We start from the raw sequence: 11408 nt of genomic DNA on the forward strand, positions 1-11408 counted from the left end.
CGTGTCCTGTCCCTGGCGGTGTACATGATCCCTGCTAGTGTCCTGTCCTTGGCGGTGTACATGATCCCTGCTCGTGTCCTGTCCTTGGCGGTGTACATGATCCCTGCTAGTGTCCTGTCCCTGGCGGTGTACATGATCCCTGCTAGTGTCCTGTCCCTGGCGGTGTACATGATCCCTGCTCATGTCCTGTCCTTGGGGGTGTACATGTACATCAAGCTGCCTCATGCTAAATAAACAGGAGCATATTTCTTTTACTCACCTCCCTATAGCCACCGTCTAGTGTCCTCCGTATAGCCACTGTCTACTGTCCTCCCTATAGTCACTGTCTACTGTCCTCCCTATAGTCACCTAGTGTCCTCACTATAGCCACTGTCTACTGTCCTCCCTATAGTCACCGTCTAGTGTCCTCCCTATAGTCACTGTCTACTGTCCTCCCTATAGCCACCGTCACCTCCGTCCACTGTCTAGTGTCTCCCTATAGTCACTGTCTACTGTCCTCACTATAGTCACCGTCTAGTGTCCTCACTATAGTCACCGTCTAGTGTCCTCCCTATAGTCACCGTCTAGTGTCCTCCCTATAGTCACCGTCTACTGTCCTCCCTATAGTCACTGTCTACTGTCCTCCCTATAGTCACCGTCTAGTGTCCTCCCTATAGTCACCGTCTAGTGTCCTCCCTATAGTCACCGTAGTGTCCTCCCTGTAGTCACTGTCTACTGTCCTCCCTATAGTCACCTAGTGTCCTCACTATAGTCACCGTCTAGTGTCCTCCCTATAGTCACCGTCTAGTGTCCTCCCTATAGTCACCGTCTACTGTCCTCCCTATAGTCACCGTCTACTGTCCTCCCTATAGTCACTGTCCTGTCCTCCCTATAGTCACCTAGTGTCCTCACTATAGTCACCGTCTAGTGTCCTCCCTATAGTCACCGTCTAGTGTCCTCCCTATAGTCACCGTCTACTGTCCTCCCTATAGTCACCGTAGTGTCCTCCCTATAGTCACCGTCTAGTGTCCTCCCTATAGTCACCGTCTAGTGTCCTCCCTATAGTCACCGTCTAGTGTCCTCCCTATAGTCACCGTCAGTGTCTCCCTATAGTCACCGTCTAGTGTCTCCCTATAGTCACTCACTATAGTCACCGTCTACTGTCCTCCCTATAGTCACCGTCTTCTGTCCTCCCTATAGTCACTGTCTACTGTCCTCCCTATAGTCACCATCTACTGTCCTCCCTATAGTCACCGTCTACTGTCCTCCCTATAGTCACTGTCTAGTGTCCTCCCTATAGTCACCGTCTACTGTCCTCCCTATAGTCACCGTCTAGTGTCCTCACTATAGTCTACTGTCCTCCCTATAGTCACCGTCTAGTGTCCTCACTATAGTCACCGTCTAGTGTCCTCCCTATAGTCACCGTCTAGTGTCCTCCCTATAGTCACCGTCTACTGTCCTCCCTATAGTCACCGTCTACTGTCCTCACTATAGTCACTGTCTACTGTCCTCACTATAGTCACTGTCTACTGTCCTCACTATAGTCACTGTCTACTGTCCTCACTATAGTCACCTAGTGTCCTCACTATAGTCACTGTCTACTGTCCTCCCTATAGTCACCATCTAGTGTCCTCACTATAGTCTACTGTCCTCCCTATAGTCACCGTCTAGTGTCCTCACTATAGTCACCGTCTAGTGTCCTCCCTATAGTCACCGTCTAGTGTCCTCCCTATAGTCACCGTCTACTGTCCTCCCTATAGTCACCGTCTACTGTCCTCCCTATAGCCACCGTCTACTGTCCTCCCTATATTCACCGTCTAGTGTCCTCCCTATAGCCACCGTCTAGTGTCCTCCCCTATATTCACCGTCTAGTGTCCTCCCTATAGTCACCGTCTAGTGTCCTCCCTATAGTCACCGTCTAGTGTCCTCCCTATAGCCACCGTCTAGTGTCCTCCCTATAGTCACCGTCTAGTGTCCCCCCTATAGTCACCGTCTAGTGTCCTCCCTATAGTCACCGTCTAGTGTCCTCCCTATAGTCACCGTCTACTGTCCCCCCCATAGTCACCTAGTGTACTCACTATAGTCACTGGCTGCTGAAATCGTAGCACCACTGTGAGCTTATTAGAATATCTGTCAAGAGGTCTGGACTTTATAAGGCACATGTTTTATAGCACAACTGTTACATTAAGGCAGAGTTGCTGCTTGAAGACCCTCTATTAGCCTCTTATTAAATATGAACACTGGCAGATGCTCTAATCTTCCAGAGACAAGGAGTTTTGGCCATATGCATGTGTCTAAGGTGGCATTCCAAATGGCAGCCTATTTGACCACGGGCCATAGTGCACTTCCTCAACAAAAACAAAGGAGCTGATCGTGGACTTCATGGGTACAGCAGGGGGAGCACACCCCCTATCCACATTGACAGGGCTTTTCACCCTCAGAGAAGGTGAAAAGAATTCTCGGCGTACCCATCACTGACAATTTCAAATGGTTCCACCCACACAGACATTGTGGTGACGAAGACGCAACATCGCCTCTTCAACCTCAAGAGGCTGAAGAAATTTTAGCTTGGCCCCTAAGACCCTCACAGACTTTTACAGATGCACCGTTGAGAGCATTCTGTCGGGCTGTATCACCGCCTGGTACGGGAACTGCACCGCCCGCAACCTCTGGGCTCTCCAGAGGGTGGTGCAGTCAGCCCAACGCACCACCGGGAGAACACTGCCTGCCCATCAGGACTTCGACATCATCCGGTGTCACAGAAAGATCCAGAAGATCATCAAGGGCCTTCAAATTTTGTGGATTCGGCTATTTCAGCCACACCCGTTGCTGACAGATGTATAAAATCGAGCACACAGTCATGCAATCTCCATAGACAAACATTGGCGGTAGAATGGACCATAGTGAAGAACATCAGTGCCTTTCAACGTGACACCGTCATAGGATACCACCTTTCCAACAAGTGAGTTTGTCGAATTTACTGCCCTACTAAAGCTGCCCCGGTCAACTGTAAGTGCTTTTATTGTGAAGTACAAAATGTCTAGGAGCAACAGCGGATCAGCCGAGAAGTGGTAGGCCACACAAGCTCACAGAACGGGACCGCCGAGTGCTGAAGGGCGTAGCACGTAAAAAATTGTCTGTCCTCGGGTGCAAGTTCAAATCCCTGAGCTGACAAGGTACAAAATCTGTCGTTCTGCCCTTGAACAGGCAGTTAACCCACTGTTCCTAGGCCGTCATTGAAAATAAGAATTTGTTCTTAACTGACTTGCCTAGTAAAATAAAAATAAGATAAATTCCTCATCTGAATATTTATATGCTTTAATTCTATTATTTGACTTTCAGATTTGTGTGTACTGTTATGTTAGATATTACTGCACTGTTGGCGCTAGCAATATTAGCATTTGGCTGTGTATGCAGTAGTGGGAAAAGTACCCAATAATACTACCCGAGTAAAAGTCTAAAAGTATTTAGTTTTAAATATACTTATGTATACATATGTATCAAAAGTAAAAAATAATTTCAAATTCCTTATATTAAACAAACCAGGTGGCACTATTGTCTTGTTTTTTATTTTATTTACACACTCCAACACTCAGACATGATTTACAAACAAAGCATTTGTGTTTAGTGAGTCCACCAGATCAGAGGCAGTAGATGACCAGGAATGTTCTCTTGATAAGTGTGTGAATTTGGCCATTTTCCTGTCCTGCTAAGCATTCAAAAGGTAACAAGTACTTTTGGGTGTCAGGGAAATGTATGGAGTAAAAAGTACATTATTTTCTTTAAGAATGCAGTGGTGTAAAAGTAAAAGTTGTCAAAAATAGAAATAGTAAAATACAGATACCCTAAAAAAAATATTTAAGTAGTACTTTAAAGTATTTTAACTTAAGTACTTTACACAAATGTGTGTATGGACCAATAACATTTGATTTGAGAAGTAGCGCACTATGTTGGGATATAGGGTGCCCTTTGCCTTATCCTTTACCCCCTTCAGTCACTCAGTCTGTTTATGTCTCAAAATACTGAAGAGATTTGATTGTAATCTTCTCCTTCTATAGAGCCAGGACAAGTGGGAACTTGATCTGAACAGGGTGGAGACAGAGTTAAGCCGCAGCAGGGCTACTAGAGGCCTGGGGCGAGTATTGGAAAATACCTACACATATTTACACATTTGAAGCCTATCTTTATAATGATTGCCTCGCTGTGTCTGTGTTGAGCGAAATCAATTCGGGACACTAAACTTCAGATTAGCCAGAATGAAGATTTGTTATTTGACATTAAACTAGGAAAGTCGGATAATAACACATCGTTATTTTCCCGGGGATTCGATCTAGCAACCTTTTGATTACTGACCCAACGTTCTAACCGCTAGGCTACCTGCCGCCACTGATATGCGGGTTGCATAACTGGAGGATAGGCAACATAGACAAGCTTGGTTGCATCTCTCGCTCTCAATTAATCGGGATTTATTGTCATGGTAAACATGTTAACATTGCCAAAGGAAGTGAAATAGATAATAAACAAAAATTAAATGAACAATCAGAAATGAACAGTGAACATCTTTCTCTCTTTCTTCTGTCAAGCTTCTCCAATGCAAAGCAGGAATGACCACTAGCCGATATAGGTTAAATAATCATCATTTTCATTTGTAAAGCATTTTCTACTACTCAAGGCGCAAAATAATAACACAACTAATAAAAACAATCCAAACCACAGAACACAGACAACAAACAAAACTATATACAGGTGGACATGAGAACAGAATTAGCAGAGGTTCTTGAAAGCTTTACTGAACAGCACGGTCTTGAGCTGTGCCATAAAGGAGAACAGGGACTCTGAAACCCTAATAGTGTCTGGAAGTGCGTTCCACAGCCGCAGAGGCGACAATAAAAACGCGACAATAAAAACACGACAATAACAACACAGCGCAGTTATAGAGACCAGAGCAGAGCACAAGAACAAGCGCTGCTTTGTTGTCACAAGTCTCAACATAGGGTATGCTATCAGAAATAGTCCGAGTATTTCACGTAAATACATTGCTTAGGCTAATATAGAGCATCTATAGGCTGGGTCATTCTACGAAATTATTCAATTTGCGTCCCTTTTGATATTCCAAGTAGAAATTGTGCAACAATACTTCATTTTCAAAAAGCCTGTTATATTCAATGAAGTGCCCTTTCATATAGACCACATGGCGAATTCAGCACCAACACCAAGATCGAAACGACTATTGTTGGAGACAATTTTGTAAACGTTTATAGCAGATCGAGGCCCGTTTCATGGCAACGTATGATTCCTTCACAGAAAGGTTAGGCTACAGACTAAGATCCGCTAATGGCTACGGTAGTCTAAAATGCATCCGAAGCGATATAGGCCCATTATCAATAACGACATTTTTTGTTGCAAGACCGGTTTTTGCTGTTCCTTTACCGTTATGGTGCTACGGCGTGATTTTCCAGCTTCCGATGTGATGCTGTCCAAGCAATGCTGCATTGCTTCTCCTCTCTCCCTCTCTTACCATTATATCACAGCCTTCTACTAGAAAGACACGAAGGCGACTATACTTACGTTTAAGCAGGTTGCCAACGATGTTATTATCGTGTCTATAGTATCCACCTTGTCCTTTGTCCTCAATATTCACGCGAATAATAGGCCTAATCACTGACGCTTGGAATATGTTTGTTTTTTTTGCTCGCGCCCAGCGCTCGACAACGCAGAAGCAGCGCATAACAGGGCTACAGTACGTTATTACGTCAACCCGGATTCAGCTCAGCCCTCTCTCATAGGGATTCCGTCAGGTCCAATACCGTGAGGATCAAGTACATACTTCAACCGTTCTGGAGGTTAGCTACCCGCTTTTGGGCGACCCGCAGTTAGGTGGGGGTCAAACCTGGGCGGTTTCTTCTACGACACTAACCCGGTTTCCATCCAACTTTTTTTTTAATGCGAGTTAGGTATGTCGGGCAAAACATTTTAATGACAAGCCTGATGGAAACAGAACAACTTTCCAAATGTCGACAAAAACAAAATAGGCTAGACAAGGTGAGCTATTTTTGTGTCGGTAAAATTAATTATGCGTGAAATGTAGGTGGAAACGCTTGTATTCACAAATAATTATTTTTTTTAAGTAGGCAAGTCAGTTAAGAACAAATTCTTATTTTCAATGACAGCGTATAAACAGTGGGTTAACTGCAGATGTGTTCTTTGTCAGCTCGGGGGTTTGAACTTGCAACCTTCAGGTTAATAGTCCAACGCTCTAACCACTAGGCTACCCTGCCGCCTCCACACTCTAACCACTAGGCTACCCTGCCGTCTACACTCTAACCACTACGCTACCCTGCCGTCTACACTCTAACCACTAGGCTACCCTGGCGTCTACACTCTAACCACTAGGCTACCCTGGCGTCTACACTCTAACCACTAGGCTACCCTGGCGTCTACACTCTAACCACTAGGCTACCCTGCCGTCTACACTCTAACCACTAGGCTACCCTGCCGTCTACACTCTAACCACTAGGCTACCCTGCCGCCCCTACACTCTAACCACTAGGCTACCCTGGCGTCTACACTCTAACCACTAGGCTACCCTGCCGTCTACACTCTAACCACTAGGCTACGCTGCCGTCTACACTCTAACCACTAGGCTACCCTGCCGCCCCTACACTCTAACCACTAGGCTACCCTGGCGTCTACACTCTAACCACTAGGCTACCCTGCCGTCTACACTCTATCCACTAGGCTACCGTGTCGCCTCGACACTCAACAAGCTACCCTGCCGATATAATTACCATTAGCCTACATTGAAGTAAACTTGGAATCACTACAATAACATATTATGTGATCCAGATAAATGATGATGAACTTTACAGGGTGGTGAACGTGCAAGGTGATGAGCTTTATGCTCCTTTCCAATACATATCTAGGGTCTTGTTATGGTGACATTATCATGATACTTGGCTGCAGTTTAAATCACATCATCTAATCTCACCATGTAGGCTAGAAATGCGCTCTAGCCAAAAGCCCGTAAATTGCCCTGTAGCCTAGAGCGCACATGCCAATACCAGAGTGGACACACTCCCTATAGCCTAACCCAGTGGTCAGCTACAGTACCAGACGATCTCATTCCTAGTCGATCACCAATTTATGTAGAAAATAAATCGATAAAAGCTTACGCTCCCTTTTTTTATTATTCGTGTTGCGCTGTTGGCGGTAGGTGCACTTGATTCAGAAGCCCTGCGCACCGGGTATGCGAAGTGTTCCCATGTTGAAGCATTTAATTTAACTCCGTTTACCCGGGGGACCGGGAGATCTGTTGGTAAATCGAGTGTGCCTACGGTTCTGGTCGATCGGATAGATCAAATCACCGTGTCTACCTACATCTTCCACGACCCCGGGCACAGAAAATATTGATACTAGCCTACAAATATTGATACTAGCCTACACAGATTGACACTAGCCTACACATATTGATACTAGCCTACACAGATTGATACTAGCCTACACAGATTGATACGAGCCTACACAGATTGATACGAGCCTACACAGATTGATACGAGCCTACACAGATTGATACTAGCCTACACATATTGATACTAGCCTACACAGATTGATACTAGCCTACACCTATATTGTTACTAGCCAACACAGATTTATACTAGCCTACACAGATTGATACTAGCCTACACAGATTGATACTAGCCTACACAGATTGATGCTAGCCTACACAGATTGATACTAGCCTACACAGATTGATTCTAGCCTACACAGATTGATGCTAGCCTACACAGATTGATACTAGCCTACACAGATTGATACTAGCCTACACAGATTGATGCTAGCCTACACAGATTGATACTAGCCTACACAGATTGATACTAGCCTACACAGATTGATACTAGCCTACACAGATTGATACTAGCCTACACAGATTGATACTAGCATATTGATACTAGCCTACACAGATTGACACTAGCCTACACAGATTGATACTAGCCTACACAGATTGATACTAGCCTACACATATTGATACTAGCCTACACAGATTGACACTAGCCTACACATATTGATACTAGCCTACACAGATTGATACTAGCCTACACAGATTGATACTAGCCAACACAGATTGATACTAGCCTACACATATTGATACTAGCCTACACAGATTGATACTAGCCTACACAGATTGATACGAGCCTACACAGATTGATGCTAGCCTACACAGATTGATACGAGCCTACACATATTGATACTAGCCTACACAGATTGACACTAGCCTACACAGATTGATACGAAACTACACATATTGATACTAGCCTACACAGATTGACACTAGCCTACACAGATTGATACTAGCCTACACAGATTGATACGAGTCTACACAGATTGATACTAGCCTACACAGATTGATGCTAGCCTACACATATTGATACTAGCCTACACAGATTGATACTAGCCTACACAGATTGATACTAGCCTACACAGATTGATACTAGCCTACATATATTGATACTAGCCTACACAGATTGACACTAGCCTACACATATTGATACTAGCCTACACAGATTGATACTAGCCTACACATATTGATACTAGCCTACACAGATTGATACTAGCCTACACAGATTGATACGAGCCTACACAGATTGATACTAGCCTACACATATTGATACTAGCCTACACATATTGATACTAGCCTACACAGATTGATACTAGCCTACACCTATATTGTTACTAGCCAACACAGATTTATACTAGCCTACACAGATTGATACTAGCCTACACAGATTGATACTAGCCTACACAGATTGATGCTAGCCTACACAGATTGATACTAGCCTACACAGATTGATACTAGCCTACACAGATTGATGCTAGCCTACACAGATTGATACTAGCCTACACAGATTGATACTAGCCTAGCCTACACAGATTGATGCTAGCCTACACAGATTGATACTAGCCTACACAGATTGATACGAGCCTACACAGATTGATACTAGCCTACACAGATTGATACTAGCCTACACATATTGATACTAGCCTACACAGATTGACACTAGCCTACACAGATTGATACTAACCTACACATATTGATACTAGCCTACACAGATTGATACGAGCCTACACAGATTGATACTAGCCTACACAGATTGATACTAGCCTACACAGATTGATACGAGCCTACACAGATTGATACGAGCCTACACAGATTGATACGAGCCTACACAGATTGATACTAGCCTACACAGATTGATACTAGCCTACACAGATTGATAGGAGTTGCCAAGTGTATTGATAGCGCTGCGTTTTTATTATTATTAGCAGCTCGTTGTGTGCGTTTTAATATCACATCAAATCAAATCATATTTTAGTGGTCACATACACGTGTTTAGCAGATGTTATTTCGGGTTTAGCGAAATGCTTGTGCTTCTAGTTTCCGACAGTGCAGAAATATCTAACAAGTAATATTCAACAATTTCACAACAAATACCCAATACACACAAATCTAAGTAAAATAATGGAATTAAGAATATATAAACATATGGATGAGAAATGTCAGAGCAGCATAGACTAAGATACAGTAGAATAGTATAGAATACAGGATATGCATATGTGATGAGTAATGCAAGATATGTAAACATTATTAAAGTGACATAATTAAAGTGGTCAGTGATTCCTAGTCTATGCCTATAGGCAGCAGCCTCTAATGTGCTAGTGATGGCTATTTAACAGTCTGATGGCCTTGAGATAGAAGCTGTTTTTCAGTCTCTCGGTCCCAGCTTTGATGCAGCTGTACTGACCTCCCCTTCTGGATGACAGGTGAACAGGCAGTGGCTCGGGTGGTTGTTGTCTTTGATGATCTTTTTGGCCTTCCCGTGTCATCGGGTGGTGTAGGTGTCCTGGAGGGCAGGTAGTTTGCCCCCGGTGATGCTTTGTGCAGACCGCACCACCCTCTGGAGAGCCCTGCGGTTGTGGGCGGTGCAGTTTCCGTACCAGGCGGCGATACAGCACGACAGGATACAGCCCGACAGGTTTTAGGTGACAAGCCAAATTTTTTCAGCCTCCTGAGGTTGAAGAGGCACTGTTACGCCTTCTTCACCACACTGTCTGTGGACCATTTCAGTTTGGTCAGTGATGTGTACGCTGAGGGACTTAAAACTTTCCACCTTCTCCACAGCTGTCCCGTCGATGTGAATAGGAGGGTACTCCCTCTGCTGTTTCCTGAAGTCCATGATCATCTCCTTTGTTTTGTTGACGTTGAGTGAGAGGTTATTTTCCTGTCACCACAGTCCTAGAGCCCTCACCTCCTCCCTGTAGGCTGTCTCATCGTCGTTGGTAATCAAGCCTACCACTGTTGTGTCATATGCAAACTTGATGATTGAGTTGGAGGCGTGCATGTCCACGCAGTCATGGGTGAATAAGGAGTACAGGAGTGGGCTGAGCACGCACCCTTGTGGGGCCCCAGTGTCGAGAATCAGCAGGGTGGAGGTGATGTTTCCTACCGTCACTGGCCCATCAGAAAGGAATATTTAGCTTTCTCTGGTCACAGGCAGAACATGCATTTGTGCATGAGGCAGATATGTGATTCGAGTTTCGCCATCAGGTGTCCCCTCTCTCTAGTCAGTCTTACTGGAGGGAGAGAGAGCAGGGGACGTGGAAGGTGAACCCTCTCCTGCTCTTGTAACAGTATAACTTTAGTCCATCCCCTCGCACTACCCAGGCTCGAACCAGGGACCCTCTGCACACATCAACAGTCACCCACGAAGCATCGTTACCAATCGCGCCACAAAAGCTATGGCCCTTGCAGAGCAAGGGGAACAACTACTTCAGGTCTCAGAGCGAGTGATGTCACCCGATTGAAACGCTATTAGCGCGCACCACCGCTAACTAGCTAGCCATTTCACATCAGTTATATTCTCTCCCTCGCTCCTTTGAGCCTACAGGACTAGAGACATCCTCCGAGGTCTAGAGATAGCAACTCGGAGGTCTGAAGTCTCTGACTCCAGTGCATTCTTAACAACTGGGAACTTGGGAAAAAAACGAGATCCGACTGACAAAAATCGTTTGAAAGGTCATCCATCTCAGAATTCCAAGTCGGACACTTGAGTATCTTTCTGGAGTTCCAAACTTTCCCGACCAGAAGATGACTGACGTCATGATTTTTTTTCGTAGTTCTCATTCTTCAACAATGAGTGGTTTGGAAGGAATAAGTGGCTAACTGCAAGCTTAACAAATCAATCACTAGCCTGCTATTCAGCATGACTCCTGAGTGGTTTGGAAGGAATCAGTGGCTAACTGCAAGCTTAACAAATCAATCACTAGCCTGCTATTCAGCATGACTCCTGCCGCATTCAAGACAACTGGGAAATCTTAGACTTCAGTGAGTTCAAGACAACTGGGAACTCTGACTGGGAAAACAGGTTTTGAAA

The 11408-nt window shown here is 44.7% G+C and overlaps 1 protein-coding gene across 1 annotated transcript in view; it reads right to left on the bottom strand.

Moving 5' to 3' along the window:
- The window catches only part of LOC112249422 (iporin), a 60881-nt gene extending 55045 nt beyond the window's left edge, over window positions 1-5836 (bottom strand). Inside the window, exon 1 of the mRNA XM_042321251.1 lies at window positions 5548-5836. The gene's annotated coding sequence lies outside the window, so the exon portion shown is untranslated. The remainder of the gene's footprint in view (window positions 1-5547) is intronic.
- Between the last annotated feature and the right edge of the window lie 5572 nt (window positions 5837-11408).

The sequence above is a fragment of the Oncorhynchus tshawytscha genome, linkage group LG04 (assembly GCF_018296145.1).
Source record: "Oncorhynchus tshawytscha isolate Ot180627B linkage group LG04, Otsh_v2.0, whole genome shotgun sequence".
NCBI classification, from domain to species: domain Eukaryota; kingdom Metazoa; phylum Chordata; class Actinopteri; order Salmoniformes; family Salmonidae; genus Oncorhynchus; species Oncorhynchus tshawytscha.